The sequence below is a fragment of the Lepidothrix coronata genome, unplaced genomic scaffold, assembly GCF_001604755.1.
Source record: "Lepidothrix coronata isolate B3197 unplaced genomic scaffold, Lepidothrix_coronata-1.0 Scaffold36, whole genome shotgun sequence".
NCBI lineage: Eukaryota > Metazoa > Chordata > Aves > Passeriformes > Pipridae > Lepidothrix > Lepidothrix coronata.
Window position 1 is genome coordinate 2,305,197 of NW_016690216.1, and position 18,473 is coordinate 2,323,669.

The window sequence follows — 18,473 nt, forward strand, 5'->3', positions numbered from 1 at the left end:
ATTCTTCTCCAAGGAGCCTGGCAGTGTGCCAGGCACACTCACAGGTCTCACTGCTGCTGCCAAGCTCGAGGGGCAACTGAAGACCCTCTTCTGTAAATCTGCAGATCGGGTTATGACTGGGAATATTTGTGTTTTAAAACGTTCTGAACCAAGTCAGGTTCCCTCTGTGTTTATACAGTGACTGAACAAGCGAAACAGAATACTTAACTGAGCTAGAGAAAATGAGCCACAGATTGTTAATTATATGGCTATTTGCACTTTGACTGGAAGAGGAAGCAAGCTAGTTATAACTACTTTGGGTTTTGCTCCTTAAACTGCATTGAAACCACATTTATGACAGCTGAAACTGTGCAATTTTATATAAATGTTCGTGCTTCCTGTTTTTGAAACAAGTCCTTGTCTGCCTGCCCTTACCTCACGGTAACGTCACTGGAACCATAATGTATTAAATGTGCTCAGTTTTACTGACCTTAAGATCTTATTTTACTGCTTTAAAATGTGTAAATAAAATGCATATACTGGACTACTGTTGCCAAGCATCTCTATTTCTAGGACCTAACTGTACTCATTAGGCAACACATGTTTTTCACGTGTGAGACTGAAAAGCCCAGCTATCACCGGGGGCGTGCTCAGTCCCTGGTGACGTGGTCATGGTCACTCTCAGATGAGGAGGCAGGTGCATCGCACTCCCCCAGCAGGCAGGCTGCACTCCAAATAACACATGCAGGGAGATCTATCTTTTCCTGTTCAATATGCAGTATTTCAAGTAATTTGTAATAGCAGCTTTATTATTTTGCACAGTATAGTATTCATTCTTCATTGTGGCAAGTGTATGTTCAATCTTATAGACACTGAGTGTACGGAGTAACACAGTCCTCCTTGCATAAATTGAAGAAAATCTCAATTTGACTAGAAGATAATTTTGAAAATATCATTTCACAACCCTCATAAGGAGCAGTATATGTTTCCTGTCGTTTTCTCTCATTCTGCTTATTTATGTTAATTGGATCTCAAAAACCAAACTTCTGTAATAAGTACAATTACATAAATCAGCACTCTGCTTTTCCAGTGACAGTCATTTTCCTACAAGGTTACATCAGGAAGACTGATCATACTGTTCAACTGAAAAGCAAATGCATATCCAGTAATTACTGATTATAAAACATGATAATTTTTACCAAAAAAAACCCCACCCACATTTAATTTACAGTGTACTCCTCCAGATTCAGTTTGGGACATGCTGCTTGAGAGTCAAGTACCCCTATACAAATGCATGATATTAACTGTCAAGACCACAGAGAGAAGGGGCAGCATTTCTGCTACCTTTGTTTTGTTCTTCGAGACCACAACCTCTTATTTTAGACCATTAGACCCTACCCTTTAGCTATAGGAACTTGCCACATTCACAGTGCTAACAGAGAGTAAACAATTACAGACCTCTTGATATCACACTGAAGGAAGATTAAATAAAGGTTTGCTTTAAAAGGCCTTGTGCAAAAACCTTCAACTAAACGAAATATTAAAGTTAAAATTTCAAATTTAATTACATCTGATTTATTGATTTCTCTCTACTTAAATTTCAAAGTAAACACAGTATACAGTTGAACTCAGGCACTTCTTAAAAACACTTCCCTTGGTTGTGTTCTTCCTGCCTCAAGTCAAGGAACGGTTTTGAAGCCAATTCACAACTAAAAGAGGCTGGTCCTGCCACCCCTCTCTTCCAGGCCATCATCAGCAGAGACATTTGTCCAACTCTGCAGTTAGGAAGTTTAAAGAATTCAAGAGCCAGCCAAGTGACCCAACCAAAAACGCAGTTAGCTGACCACTAGTTTGGCTCTCTGAGCCACCTCAGCCGAGAGTTGCAGCTGCAGCAGCACTGGCATGAAGGAGATAGGGTAACACCTCAGCATGGAAGGTGCAAGCCACACACTTCTGGAAGGTGTTAGACCAATGCTAGCTGCAATGATGCTATATTTGTGGCATCTCCACAAAAACTGGCCCTATGTTCAGCCCCTATCCTCCAAACAAGGGAGGACACAGAAAAACCCAATTCATGAAGTGCATCTAGAGGTGCCCAAATTAAAGGGACTCACTGAGCTACAAAGTCTCAACTCATCTTCTGACTTTTTTTTTGACTGAAGCCTACTGTTTCTACATGGAAGTGCTCAAGTTCAGATCTTTGCAAAACTTATTCCCCAAAGTAATGTGAGCATTTCTAATAAGGAAAAGAAAAAAAAGACTTAATGAAGGCAACCCAGATTAGCTGAATGACACATCACAGTGGAACAATTCTGCTGTTAAAGACCATGCAGATGTTACGATGGAGGCAAAGAAAGTCTTTCTTTAGCTAAGCACAGCTGCTGCATACGACTTCAAAAAGACTTGGCACAGGATTTCAGCCACAAAAGTTTCCCCTCACTTCATTTCATGAACGTCATCTGCAACTTCAGTGAGCTGCACCAAGGACAAAAACAACACACAGGGAGTTTGGAACATCTTATCAGCAATGGGGCAGCTTCTTGCACTCCCAATACTCACATGCACCTTCAGAAAACGACTACACATCTCCATTCCTCGTCAGCCCAGCAATCCCTCAAAAGCAATGATATCCCACACTGCTGTCCCTCCTGTTTATACCTTCATTATCTTCTGTTTTAAAGAAGACAAATTACTACATAACTAACATATATAAAAGCTGAAAAAATAGCCATAATTAACAGATAATTTCCTTTACTTTTTAAGTAACATTATAAAGTATTATCAACTTCCGTTCACATCCCTCATACACTAAGCTCCTCTGAACAGACACTCTGACCACAAAGCTGAAAATGCCATAGCTTACAGTCACATTGAATGCACATGCTTAATGCCAGTCTTGTATTTTTCACATAACATATGTACTACAAAGAAAATATATATTCACTGTCTAAATTCTGAGTTCAGCTTTCCCTTCTAAATGTGTCAAAGTATTACAGCTAGTTATATGTAGTACATAAGAAGAACTTGCATTGATTTTATATATTTAACAGTAAAGGACACAGAAACTTGATTGGCATTACACCTGTGATTTCCTTTCTTTCAGTGATGATTTTGTTAGGAGATGTACCTGCGAATTCAAACTGCTTTAAGGCACATGTATGTGTATGAGATCAAATTAGAGCATTCCTGACACATGGGAACAGAATCTTTGAAACTGTTTTGAATTTCTCCCTTCTTTCTTCTTTTATTAATTCATATGACATCAGCTCGCTGACTCTATAACATTCTTAGGCATTTACCATGTGAAGTCATAAACTGCTTTGTCACCCACAATATTTTTTTCACAACTGTGAAGCTACAAAGAACTAGTCCAAAAGAGAAAACAGCAATAGAAGCAACTAAAATTCTGTTAATGTTCAAACTGCATAAGTAAAATAGAGTAGAAAAAATGCAGAAACAAAGAAATATAAATAGAAATGCACCAGAAGAGGTGCAATTTAAAAACGGCTCAATTACTTCATTATCAAGAACTTGATACAAAGCTAGAAACTCACAGCTTTAAAGACTGTTAATAATATTTATTAAAAACAGTGAAGAAAACTCAATAGAGCAAAGGTAAAGCTTGAAATACTAGAAATATTAACCACAGTATTACTGTATTCATGAGAACATAACACTTCAACATGACCTACTTCAATAACAGTAAATAAATTAAAGAATACGGACACTAACGTCCTGACTCTACTGATCCAATAAAATACCATCTTCTCAGAATTAGTAACAGACTCATGAAACCGAACCAATTTGTTCAACAGATGGTTCAGTTGACTCAAAGAAATTTTACTTTTCTATTGTAGAAATACAGCGCACTGAATAAAATTCCACTATTATTAGCAGGATTCACAATATATTAGCTCATTATTAGCTTCCATTTCCATTCTTTCTCTCTTTCACACAACAGAAACCATTTTCCATACTGGATTAGATGTGACAATGAAATAAAGTAGGCACATTGATAAAACAAGTCACCCTCCTCCTCTCCCCTCTCACCCCCCCGTTTTATGGGATACACAGGAACGGCAGAGTTTTTATTTTTCTTGGCGTTTCTCTCCCCACATTAGCTGATAATCTCCTCCGTGTAGCTGTGCCAGCACACTGCCTTGCAGGCCCACAACACCCCTGCTGTTCCAGTCCCATGCTTTCCTCCAGCAGGCTCTGCGAATCGTGTGATCCTTTCGTAATGTGTGCTATTGCATCAGTCTAATTGCAACATAATTCTCAATGCTCTAGGTAAAGCAAATAATTTCATTTTTAACTTCTGCTCATAAAACACAGATTGTCTTCCCCACCGCCCCTGCTGCCTTTTTTATTTTTAAAGATTTAAAGAAAGACTTGCACAAACTGCACAGCAGTAGTCAAACAAAAATATCTCATGTTTTCTTAGAAAGCAGCACTTACATTGCTCAACACCTAAAGTATTACTGAAGCCTTTCACAGAGCCATATGCAGTAGATCCCCTGTGAGCACGCTAGAAGGGGAATGTACATTCTTACTCTGTGTATTTAATATAATATTCAGCCATTATCAAAGCTTCATACTTTTTTCTCTCTCTCCCTCTCTTCCCTGCAATAGAGAGTAACAGCTTATCTGGCAAACACACTCACTATGCTTCTAGTCACCAAAGAAATGCTCTTGGTTAATTCATAAAATCTGATCTAACGTCAGATATTTTGCATTCAGTTTAGCTAAGTTAAAACAATATTTAGCGAACCGTGCCTTGGCTGAAAAATTCTCTGTTATCTATTGATTACAACAGCATTGTAGCTAACTGGACATCGCACTAGGAAACTATAAATCCCAAGCCTGAGGAAATGCAGATGAAATTCTGATCTCAAGCCACTCTGATAGTGGGCATTACAAACACTGTCTACTTAGTATCTGATACAATAACCAGGCACAAGAGGCATGTGCCTGCAATGCATGATGAATTTAGATTTCATTTTGGTTTTATGTACATTTATTATCTGAGTTGACAGCATCAAAAAATGCTGTGCCTGTTATACCCCAAAATCATCCTACATCATACAAGCTAGTCTCTAAGAAGCAAGCACTCATAGAAGGAAATAGCAGAAGTTAAGTTTCAAAAAACTTAAACTTTGCCTTTGTTTGCTTTTGTGGAATGGTATATGTCACAGTTATGTCATACTATTTCCACAGCACCTCTTCCACATTCAAAAAATTACAAAATTACCACTAATCTACACAACAATCTGTTTAACTCTTGGCATTTGGCGTATGGTCCTATACCTTATTTACTCCACACTACTCACAATTTTTTTTTGGAAGATGGAACAAGTGATTTTTTTGTGAATTCAGTGGTGCAGCTGAGTGCTTCATCAACATGATGGTTAGTCTTACCATTACTCTGTTACTCCTAACTAAGAATAACTGTGTTATTCTTAGCTTCCTAACTAAATGAAATGAAGTGACAGCTTTAAGGTCAAAATGATTCTCCAATTCTGAAGACAACTTTGTCTCCAGTTTGGCAAAACTCAGACCTAATTTTTTCTCAGCACTTAGCATTACGTTGTGCTTTATATAGAACTTTGAAACCACAGCCCCCACTGCCTCACTCCCAGTTACCAGTGCTCAGCACTTTTTCAAGTAAGATCCAAAGATCTCAAGTCATCTGCAAGACAGCAAGACACATACTGAAGTTAGCAAAGACATGAGAAAAGCTCATTTTGAGCAACTTACCTAGCATCACCTAGGAAGTCTGCAGCACAGCCGGGAAGAGAGTCCCGCTCTCCAGGGCAGCATGCAGCTGCCCAGGCCACCAGAATGGCTCCTGCCTCCTGCAATCCCCTGCCTCGTCCACCACGTGCGTCCCGACTTCTGCTGGAAGTGAGGCAGGGGTACTACAGAGAACAGCCTTCTCCAACGCATCAACCAGATTCATTCCCAGAACAAGTCCATCCTGTGCACGGGGTCCTGCGGGGAAAAAACAGCACATCAGCACGCGATTAAATACCATTAAACTGAGGGGCTTCCTCACTGAGGGCCAAATGTGAAACAATTCTCTGCATGGAAACTAGCCAGAGGTGATGGTTAAAAACATCTGGACCTTCCAGAACAAACTCTGCCTGTTTTCCTCAAGCCATATCCTCTGGCCCACGTTGATTCTAGCCCTGGTCCTTCTTCATTCCTACCTTCAGCACCCTTGCCAAATCTCTCCTTACCCTCACTCCTCAAGGCTTTTTATCTCTCCCAGCTCAGTCGCTTCCAGGCTTGGCTAGCAGTGCCACACTCTCCCCTTGACTCCCCCTATTTCCTTCATTCCCCAGTATTAACTCTCACTCTCACACATCCCTGTTCACAGGCCATGGTATTTTAGGGCCATGACCACACTAGGACCCCATGCATGTCAATGTCCCAATGGGTTCACTTCTGACTCTCAGGCACTGAGGGACAAGGCATCGTTTTTGTCCACCAGATCAGCCTCCCCCCAAACTTCCAGGCCACACAGCTCTCACATGATCAAGACAGCATGCAAGAAGTATCCTGTCATTAAAAAGTTACAGTTTGGTAAATCTGTGAATTTTGCAGCACTGACAAAGGCAAAACTGTGACTCATAACCTGCTCTTCTTCTCCAGTGCCTATCACTAGCGCTTCCCACACTGCCATCTAACTCCTAGTCTCTGTTTCAAAGGGAGGGACATTGAGCATTTCCAAAAAAAGGTTGTTGGTCCTTTGTTTTGTTTTTTTTTTCTTTTTAATCTACAAAGAGAAATAACTTTTTCCACACATTCTCACAGATAGCTACATTATTTTGGCAACAACAACAACAAAAATTAAGCTAGAGGCAACTGCCTAGCCCCAAAGACTAACATTTTGTGAAGTTATTAAAAACTCTGAGGAACATCCTATAGTGGGAAACACCAGGCAGCCTTCCTTACTGCAACTACTGGCACTCCCCTTTCAGCCCTTAATAGCTTAACTCATTCAGCTCACTGAAAGGACAACTGTGCAAATCCATATGCCCGAGACCTGTGGTCAAATGGAGAAGGAGCAGCTGCAGATGGACAGTGCCAGAGTGAACCCCATGCCATGCAAGCCACCTTCGCCTTCACCACCAGTTTTGTTGCATGCCTACAAGCAGTGTCCAAATAGCATCATGGACAACAGCACACAGTCCAGCCAGCATTTCTTCAGATGCTGTTCTTTTCATCCTAGAGGTACCAATGACTGCCTGAAAAGCTAAAGCTGCTCAAAAAATACTTCTAGGCCATGAAGACCTGAAGTAAAATAGGTTAGCTTCATTCCTGATGAAGGTCACACACAGCTAACAGAGATAATTTAAGCAAATTCATCTTAATTTACATTTGCACTTAATTAAGAGCAGTCCTGTATCAATTACAAAGAGGAAGGGTAACTGCATACCATACTATTATTGCTTGTGATCACCTGCCCCTACCTGGATGGGAAATAGCCTTCTTGTATAAAATTCTGGGAAACTTTTTCTTTCCTTTTCTCTAATTTAGCAGTTATTTATCTTAGCATGAAAAACAAATGCAGCACACTGTCAAGTAAAATACAGAAAAAGGAAAACATCTCAAAACAGACAACACATTATTTTAGAGCAAAGTCCAATTTACAGATTTTTATACTGAGCTCTTAATAGCAAACAGGGCAACAATTCCTCAATGGCTCTTGTAAATACTCTGCACAAACGTGGTCCAGAAGAGCAGACCAGGAAAAAATAAAAACATTCTCCCATGCTTACACACAATACAAATCATAACTGGATTAAATGCACTATGACATTTATTTTTCAATAAGAAATAATTATTTTCTAAGGAATGACTAACTATTCATGTGAGATTATACTTAGTCTAGAGACATCTGATCTATGGCAAAAAAAGTATGGGACCCACATGTACACTCCTAGAACGTTTGTGTTAATTCTTATGAAAATAAACTGAGAAGCTTCAACTTCACTGTATAAAACAAAAGGAGCATTAAAAGCTCATTTCCGTCTTCAAAAACTACTAATAAATAATTTTATTATATCTTGAATTCAATTTAGTAATGAAACTGGCTATCAAGCATCTATATTAGCTATATGTAATTTTTTTAAGACCAGAATAATTATCTGTTCACAAGTTACAGTTAAGATGGAAAATATAATTAGGCTGAATGAAACTTCAGTACTTCAGTGTACAATCATGGAAACTACACAAAACTGCTTAAGAAAAAGAGAGCAGAATTTCATGCACTATTTCATCTGGCAGAGTATAACATTTGCTGTCGGCAAAGGACTTTTTTCAATGAAGAAAAAGGAAAGGAAAGTATTTCCATTCATACAGCATTGCCCAAGCGATTAGAAGTATCAGGCACTGGTAACTGTCTCTCAACTGTAAGCAACTGCAATAGATTTTGCTCTTACAGGCTACTATATAGTGTTCCTAAAAACTCAACTGAAGTCCAGCAGACCTGCAAAAAAGCTGTGTTTTTTTAACATAAGCTAACCTACTTATTTTGTCATCAAAATCAATATTTATAGGCTACAACACTACCTCAAGTAGGAAAGCTTTAATGTAAAACAAATCACAAAACACTGATAATGGAAATGCTTGAAAAGGCTCTAGGATTGCAAGTATTTATGTAAGATTTGTGAATATATAAACACTTGGTCATATATGTCAAGAAAAAGGTGAGTCTCAGTGCAGTGAACTAAACAACAAAAAGACTAATCTTCCTTAGGACAGCATATCCTACAAGGAGCTAAGACAGCTGGCTGAAGTGTATCGAACATCTTACCCAACAGCAAAGACTCATCCAAGACCATAAATTCATTGTAAGGTAAGATTCCCTTTTCCTTTATTTTGTTTTTAAGTAGTTTGAAGCATTATTGAAATACAAATTATTCCTTGAAAACCTTCAACAGCTTTCTATTACTAATACAATTATCACAAAAGCCACACTACAATGCAAATAGAGTACTTGCTATCATCAACAATACTGGCATCGCTTGATGAGGGATTCTTCTCTATATGGTAAAACTAAATCTGTTGTTAAGTGTGTTTAGGGAAACTGTTCTTTAAGTCATCATAAGGAACATAATTTTCTACAATACTAGAACTTCCAATTATCAAAAATCCCCAAATTATTATTCCTTTCTAATTTCAAGAAATATCTCAAAGAATTCTATAATCCTATATAACTATAAAATCCTACATACTAGCATCAATGCAAAAACTACTTAATGCATTGATCAACATGTATAGTGTAGTTTACTCTTTTATTTCAATCTGTTCAAATAACATGATACAACGAGTTCAGTATAAAACATTATGGCTGATATGCAAATAAACAGACTCCCACACTAAGGCTACTGCTCCACAATACATTGCACACAGATGCTCACAGCTTGCCCTCACACTGAAAAATAGATTAAAATGGAAAAGCAAACTTGTACCTGTATTCTATTGATTTTATTGACTTCGGGCATATTATTTAAAAAAAAAAAAAGTGAGTTACGAATACTGACCAGAATTTACAACTTCCAACAGCTGTGGCACTACATTCTTAATTTTGTGGCTCATCGTCATATAAAATAAAGCCCCTGTCCTGGAAACCCAGTAAAGCACCATAAGTACCCACAACACCAACCCTCTGCTAACCCCATCCCTAGCACCATCTTGAGTTAAAGGTAATTCTGCTTCAGTTAAATATTTTTAAGGTCAAATGACTTTTCCATTCTTTACCAATTACTGAGTGAAACAGCAGGTGCAAAGTGTGTGAAAGTGTCACAGCTTTGTGGAATCAACTCACGTCCCCCAATGACTTTTTCTTAGTATTTACAGCAATTTCCAGCACCTCGAGCACTGTTCTGACTGTCCAAAGCTTGGTCATTTCATAAACACTTCTTTTAGACCAATATTTAAGCTCACCTCATTTCATGTACTCTACAGGAAAATTTGTTTTTCTTACTCTATGAACGGCAGTGCCAAAAATAGATAGAGAGCAAAGAGTAAATGCTTTTTAGTAGTATGAAATCCATGTGCTATCTACTAAAATAAATCTACTCACAGTCTGTTATGTTTTCAAAACAATACACTTGAGTCTCAGATTTGTGAAAAATTGGAAGTTATATACTTACATGTGATTTAAATTTTTTTTTTCAGAGAGTTATAAAAAAACTGAGTAACAGCACAGATACAAGGATATATTGCATAGAAAGCTAACACAAAGTCCCTAGAATAAATGCAAATACACCTGTAGAATTCTCTGGCCATTGAACTGGCTCTTAGGACATATTTCAGAGTGAAGATGACTCCTGGCACACATTTAGCTTGGCAATGTACCAAAGCAAACCTTTTAAAGTTATCCTCCTCTTATTACTGTGGCTTGGAAAAGAAATATACTGTGACCATTTATTTTTGTGAGCAAAACCCCCTTTTTGCTACAGGGCTTTACTACTGTTTTAAAACTATGCTTTAGTTTTCACTGAGGTCATATTCAGAAATTCAAAACTACATGATAAAATTCATACATTTGCCGAAGACACAAGAGAGTTCTCCACAGAGCAGAGAATAAAAAAATAAGAGAACTGAGAAATATTATTCCTCCTAAACATACAAAAATGCATGTCATACATAGTTTCCTTAACAAAATAATGATCATTAAACTCTGTTTGTGCCTAATTTGTGAGAGTCTTTGAATAAAATATCCTTTTTTACACTACCTTGCTATTCCAGTAGTGTGCTTTGCTCCAGAAGTTGTAGATTTTGAGCCTGAAATCCATGATGAGCAGGAGCACAGAACATTTTCTAACAGATGCTGTGTGAGGGAACATGAGTTTGGTGCCTCCATGCATGACAGCTCTGATTTAATATGCTGATTTCTACTCTACTCCCTGGGCTACATTTGTAAAACTTAATAATCTCCTTTTTGAGATCTCTTATTTGAACCCACAAATCCTTCCTCTCATGGAAATACCCCAAACACCATCACATTACTCTGGACAGAAATGCTCAAAGTGTGCTGTTACACCAGAGCGCTGAGCCAACCTAACAGCTAACTACTATTAAAAAATCCCTGTGCTCCTGTCTCCTTGTATTCATCCTGTCCTGCCAAACCAAACCTTCTCACTTGCTCTTTGATGCTTCTCCCCTCTGCATGGATAGATTAACACTTGCTAGTCCAAAGACTAGGAACCAGGCATGTTTGCTGACAGGGGACTCCATCTGTTTAAGCTAGACAAGCCCTCTGAACTGTGTAACTGTCTCTGCAGCCTGATGAGACTATTGCCACCTCCTGTCTCTTCCCTACTGAGGGTAAAGAATCTCTGAATTCCCCAACCAGCAGTTTCGAAGCTGCAATGCACAGTTGATAGCCACAATAAGTGCTCTATAGCTAATCCAGCAAAACTATATCATACACCATAATTACAAATGTCTAAATTTCGCAGATTTATAGCAGTAACCAGTGAGAAAATTTAGGAGTGGGAAAACATTCTCAAAAACTTAAGGAAGCACCTAGTAACAAAGCTTGCCTATCCTCCATCCTTGTGTAAGAACTGAAGAAAGCCCCCAGTACAGTCGACAGCCAGAGCACGCCCCACTCCTAATCTCTGATACTTCTCTCATCTTCAGCCAGCGTAGCTGGCTAGTGGGCACCACACATTTAATACACTTCAACTGGACAGTGCAGCAGTTACGAAAGTTTTGCTAAGTTTTTCAGCAAAGAAGATTAAAAAAATCACCAGTAACTTCAAACTTCAGTAGTTTGGTCCAAATTGAGTTGCCTGGTTACTATTATTCTTTTGTATTTCTTGACAAGCATGCCTTTTTTTTTTTTTTCCCCTTTAAGCCTACTCACCATCACTCACTATGAAACCCATATGAAGGAACAGCTTCTCTACCACATAATCTCCCCAAATGTGAAATGGTTTTAATACTTACCTCCAGTGACAATTACAACACAGAACCAAAGAATTATTATATATTAATCCCATGAATTTCTGAGTCAAAAAAGAACATACAGCATTTAAATATAAGTTTAAAGTGACACAATTCTACTCAATTTACTAAGCATACTACTATGCATATGTATTTATATAGATATACACAGATTATATATTAAAATATAAAACATATATAGCATATATATAATTTCTAAAAAAATTTCCCCCAAAAATGCTACTCAATTCTTCTAAAAACCAAATCAGTTCCAATTTTATGACTAAATTTGGTGACTCATTTTTTTCTTTGCTTCCAGGATTTTTCTGCAGACACCCCCAGAAGTGAGGAAACTGCTTTGATTCCTGCTGAATACAAATGCAGTAAGTTGGAACTCTCAAAAGAGAGAAAAAAATTTTAATTGTTTTAAGTGTTCATTAAGTGCAAGTGGAATCACACGGAAAAGCTGCCATATCTACAGCTCGGGGTAACTTTAGTCCGCAGCTTTCACCAAGGTGAAGTAATGTTCTGATGCAAGGTAGGGTGCAAAGAAATTTTAACTACATATAAATTAAAGGAGGTAAAGAGAGCTTCACACTTTGCTACAACCATCAGTCACGCTCCTTACACCTATTCAGAGCACCCAGAACACCCCCATGGCACATTTCTGTCCTCCTCTCTTTCAGACTGTTGACCCACCTCATCCACTCCTTGAGTCACATGCACACTACTCCCTTCAGTCCCCTTTTGGGAAGCTAAGGGCCATTAATATGATTGCTACCTGACTGGTTTCTAACCAGGCAGGCCAGTTTTACTGCTGTCTTAATGAGTGCAAATGAGACAACTGCATTTTCCAGTTTTCTGAGGAGCCACTCCAGCAGGGAATGTGTGGAAACACTGGTACACAAACCTGTCCACGGCCCTGAAGACTCCCAGCTCTTGCACCACATTGGTGCCATAACCTTGGCGTGGCTGGTACCACTGCACATAGGCAGGGCATCTGAGCATGCAAACCAATCATCTTTAGATGCAATTTATCTTTTTTTCTTTAAATAGTGGCCAGCTGGCATACCTAACTCTATTTTTCCTCTTGCATGTCAGCAGGACAGTCAGTGTCCCACTTCTATTAACAGCCCGCAAAAAATTTTGTAAACCATCCTTCAATGACACCAGGGCTTCCTGCCTCACATTTTTCCTACCTCTTCTTTCACCCCACTCCCAATACACACCAAATCCTCATTCCTATCTATCTTCCTCCTGTTCATGAGGCAGGTCTTTCAGAGTGCCAACTTTTTGAGCTGCAACAGGAGGGTGGGCAGAGAGGGAGCTGGGGATATTATGCTGAAGGTGTTAACGGCCACCATCAAATGGTTCTTTGATCTCCAGGCAATTACAGAGCTGGGCCTGCTAACCAGATGCAAGGGGCTCCCTCTTGCCCCCACTTCTTTCTTCTGCATCCCAGACAGACAAAAATGGCATCAACTTGAGAGCAAGACCCCATAAACCAATTATAAGTTTATTTTGAATTTAAAAAGAAGAAAAGGACTATTTTGCTTTTATAGAAGATGTCAGAAAGAGTTTGCAAACCAACAGTATAACTCTGAAGGAGACTCTTGTAACCAATCCCGTCTGCTTAAGAGCTGGCTGAAAATATGCAATTTGAGTGCTGAAGTTTAACAACAGTTGAAGTTCTCAGAAGTTCTCATCACAATCATATATAAAAAAAGAGAATTTTTAAAAGCTTCAAACACTAGATGAAAAGCATATGAGATTGGTTTAGTGCTTTCTACTAATTAGTACTGCTTTTATTATACAGGGCAAAGAAATAACAACTTTTTTTCCTAAACTGGCAGTGAACAGCCAATTCAGAAAGCTGCGTTTTTGTTTTCTGTGACAGGGCAGTGGAAAAATCTCTTTCATTTATTAGGTCTGCAGAGACCAAAACTGGCTGGGTGTCAAAACTGCTTTGTAAAATCTCAGATCCATTCAGCCATGTGTAGATTCCATAATTCTTTATGACCTGTTATCAGTATCAACTTCACAAAAGATGAAACTTTGGTGTCTTCAGGGTTTTGCTCCCTTTTATGAAGGGTTGCAATAACCCTCGTTGAACTGACAGTTCAACACAGAAAGGAAAAAAAACCCTAATGGCCGTGCCAAATTAAATTATTAGATTTTTTTTTTTCTAGATGGGCTTTGCATAAAGATACAAAATTAGGTTTCCTACAATGGAGAATAAGCTGTATAACTATGTAAATTTTAAAAACTCTCATTGCTCCATGCCCCACGGCATACACCTATGCTTAAGTGCCAGTTTCATCACCTCACTAATAACTGCATAGTAGCCTGAATTTGTCATGAGGCTGGCCTTAAGTTGAAAGGCCTGATGGCAACCTGAGATAGTAAAACAAACTTTTTTTTGAAGGATGGGGCTTTTGAGACGGATGAAAACCAGCAGGGTGGAGTGATTTACTTGCTTTTAACTACAAAAAGGATAAATTCCTAGATGGCTTTGATGAACTGAATAAAATGTGCTGCCACGTTAAAAAGTCACTTCCAATATCGGATCAGGTGCACACTATATTATATTCAGGGAAAAATATTAAACACACCCTACATCACATTCTTACATTTTTTATAGCAGAAGTTTATGAATAACAGCACTCACAACACTTTTTCATCTCAGACTTTGAATCCGAAATAACTAATTGATCATTTTATTCAACTGAAATATTCTTGGCTATGCTAAGATTCCTCTGTATCTGTCTACACTGACAGTATTTGCTTGAATCGTCCCATTTCTTTTTAGCAATGCATTCTATTGCATTCTTTAAAGTAAAAAGAACTGCAAACTAACTCACAAATTTTTCCCACGTTATTAGGAACTGTAAATAATAATTTTACCATTAAACCAAGGAATTCTTGTGAAACATTCCATACGCTTCACATATGCTAGAAGTCTAGTGTCCTCGTTCCGTACTCGGTTTGCAATCTTGCATCTGACACATACGTAAACATTAGCAGTCTATGTCCATGCAAGCTACATGTATTGATCAATACAGATAAACATGCACACACGCACGTGATTTTCTTCAAAGTTTAATAAAATCTGCAGGGTCTTTAGGTCACTGAAAAGTACGTGTGATTTTTATCACCACCACATAAACAGCCTTCTTTAATATTCCTCTCTTCACTAGGCAGTCTGCAGATCACAGGAGCACAGAGATTCTGAATTTAGTTTCAATTTCACAAGAGCACAGGGAATGTTACACAGCACCATTTCTCATACACAGAAAGGAATCTGTGCTCCTCACACATAGGTCTATTACAATTCAAGCTTCATCCATAATTTGCTGATAGTTTGAGGGTAAGGAGTAAAAATTTTAGAAGTAAACAAACACAGCATTCATGAATACAACATAGAAACAATTTAGCACTGTTTTAGGAGTACGATGTTCAAATACGGCTCATTTAACATTTTAGAAATCTGCTGCAAAACATTAGAACTCTACCCTAATCTTTGTCCCTCGCTCGAAGCAAAACAGCTTTGTGTTGCCTCTAAAAATAGGGAGGGAGTAGGGGGGATGGGAAGGGGAGAGAATAAGAGGATAAGTGGGAGTGAGAACTGATACACCATACTGACAGTAATTTTAAAAAGACTTGGTATTCTTAAAACTATGGCTTTCCTAACAAAGTCAGGCACATTCTTAATTATCAAATAAAAAAGGTCATCCTGTACTTCTTATTTTGTACATGCACATGCAAAGAAAAAAAGGAAAAGTTCTGTTTCATCTGTTACCAAAACCATCATTCTGCAGTCAACACTTTTAATGAAATACAGGCCAAAGGATTAGTCAGAACAGATTCATGGAAAAACAAAGGAAATCTGTACATAAATACAAGCCTACCACATAAGTAAACCCAAGAGTGAATCCTGCTCAAGTACCTCCGAGTACTGTCCTAAAAGGCTCCCTGCAATGGCTTCCATCAGCCCAGCAATTAGCAGCAACTGTAGTAGCCACTGCCCTGAAGTTGAGAAATGATACTAATATCATCATTAAAGCACTGAGTCAAGTATTCTAAGTATCGAACGCGTCAGCAATATAGTCTGTGTTACAAGTCTTCAGAAAATTCTTTTTTTAGGGAATGAGCAGACAGGGGCCTGGCAGGGAATGCTATAGGGAAGACTATTAGGCTATAGGGAAGGTTGACGCAGCTAGGAAGAGAAGTTAATTGAAAGCTACAGTGTTACGAAGGAGCAAAGAAAGTCAACTGATAATGCCCATCAAAAAAAAACTCCCTTGTGATGAGCCAGAGGCTGGCTGAGGGATGGGCATGAGCATGGAGCATCACCAACGCAGAGCTGCTGGATTAGCCTTGGAGAGGCAGAAGCAGCAACTCAACATTTTCCATGGCTTAACATTAGGCCAATCTCAGCTGGAGCTTTGTGTGAGTAAACATGACTCTGAAAGGTTTTTTTCAGAGGGTTATTTTTAAATACCTGACCATATGAGCTTCCTTGGAATAGGAAAAAAGGGAGGCAAAACTAAACAGTCATTACATATATGTTTAAATATAACATTAAAAAAACCCACAAGATACTTAAACTTACTAGAAATGTTCACTTTCATTTTAATTTTAAAGTTGGCAACAGACCTGGAACAAAAAAAGGCTATATTCTGACTGAGATGCAGCAGTGTGGAATTTCTAAAACCAGTATTTAAAACATATTATAAGAGAGGAAAAAAAAACTTGCTCAGAATTTAGAAAAGCAGCAATTTGGGTTTGAGTCCTTGCTCAGAGACAGTCACTCAGAGCTAGAAAAGCTCAAGTAGAAAAGGCAATACTAATAAGTGCATAACAGGAGTTTGTGGCTGTACAGAGTTCAGTTAACAACAGCAACATCAACAAATAAGGTCAGGAGATTTGACCTAGGTTTTCTCAAAATTACTTCCCCTGCAAGAAGCATCTGCACTAATGCCAAAAAGGCACTTATAAGTCTTTATCTACTTCTGTTTTAAAATATAGATATAAACACATCTAGGTCTATTTAAGTCATCTCAAAAGATGCAGTGGGATGCTCAGAGCACATAGTTACAAGCATCAAGCATTATCAAGAAAAAAGGCTGAGACCCAGAAAGAAAACAACTACATCTCATGGCATATTTTGGGAATACTGGTGCTGTTTGACTACTGGAAATCTAATAACTGTATTTTTCCAGTAGTATCTGTAAACATATTGAGAATCAAATTCCATAACACTACATAAAATTACAAAGCAACATGCTTTCAGTACAAAGAGAGAAGTATCTGTATATCAATCAACCTCAAATCAGCTGTGCCTTTCTGTTTCCTTGGGATTTTTTTCACTGTCACTATCAATAGTGCATGCAAAGACTTGCATAGCTCTGCCATAGTTCTGGTTAATTATCCATTTGCTGAAATATCCATTTGCATGAGCAAAATTATTTGCCAAATAAAATGTTTTGACAATGAAATGGTAGAATTTGACAATGGAACAGCAAATTTAAGTATTAAAATTACATTATTTTATCTCAATATATGACACTTAAATAGCCATTGAAAGAATGGGACTTTCTCCTAGCATGCACAATAGTTTTCATGGTTACTTTAATTGCTTACTCCCTGATCTTTCCTTAGTTTTCTAAGTTTGGACTTTTATAGCGCTACAAGAAACTGATTTTTTGATTTCAAGGAAAGTACACTCACCCCACATCTCAGACTACAAAACAGAGATGCCAACCCTTTTTTCAAATAATACATCCAGAAAAAAAACCTCAAATCAACCCGCTCTTTGCCTAAACCCACCAACAGATGAAAAACACCAGAAAGACCCAACCCTGAGTGATACTGGTTAATATTTACAGGTTTACTCATTCTAATATTTGGATATTCAATACATTTTCATTTACTATGTGTACATATGGATTTCTGGAATGACAAAGCTTCTCTTCACATGGCAGAGCACTAAAAAAATTCTGTGTTATCTGTTCCAGACTGGTTTCCTTTCTGCTACATACACACCATATATTTTAGATGATCTGATAACCTACTTCTGGTTTTGCACAGTTACTGCAGCTAATAAAATTGTTGGTTGTTTATTAAAGAGGGAAAGAAGAGCAACATCGGCTCTTTTAAATGTTTGTTTCAGTTCCAAAGCAGTAATTTTTTTTATGAGCTTCTAGGATTTCTCTCAAAGTACACAACTTTAAAAAAAAAATAAAAAGTAGAAGAAAGGAAGAAAGGAAAAACAAACTCCCCAGAAAAGCATGAACACTCAAACCACGTGTACCATATGTGAACTAACCATCCATGGAGACAGAATAAATCCCACTATTTCATACACATTTGAGTATCAACAAATTGTGCACTTCGGGGGTATTTGCAATACCCCTACAGGTTCTAATCACATCTAAGAACCCTTCATTCTAACCAGTGTTTAGGTTAATGGTTGGACTCGATGCTCTTTGAGGTCATTCTCAACCTAAAAGACCCTATGATCTCTGGGT

General features: G+C 38.1%; 1 protein-coding gene across 4 annotated transcripts in view; it reads right to left on the reverse strand.

The window, feature by feature from the left end:
* Positions 1–18,473, reverse strand: part of NCOA2 (nuclear receptor coactivator 2) — a 186,143-nt gene that overhangs the window by 115,181 nt on the left and 52,489 nt on the right. For all 4 annotated transcript variants that reach the window (XM_017812473.1, XM_017812476.1, XM_017812474.1 and 1 more), the window contains one exon: positions 5,737–5,970. The gene's annotated coding sequence lies outside the window, so the exon portion shown is untranslated. The remainder of the gene's footprint in view (positions 1–5,736; positions 5,971–18,473) is intronic.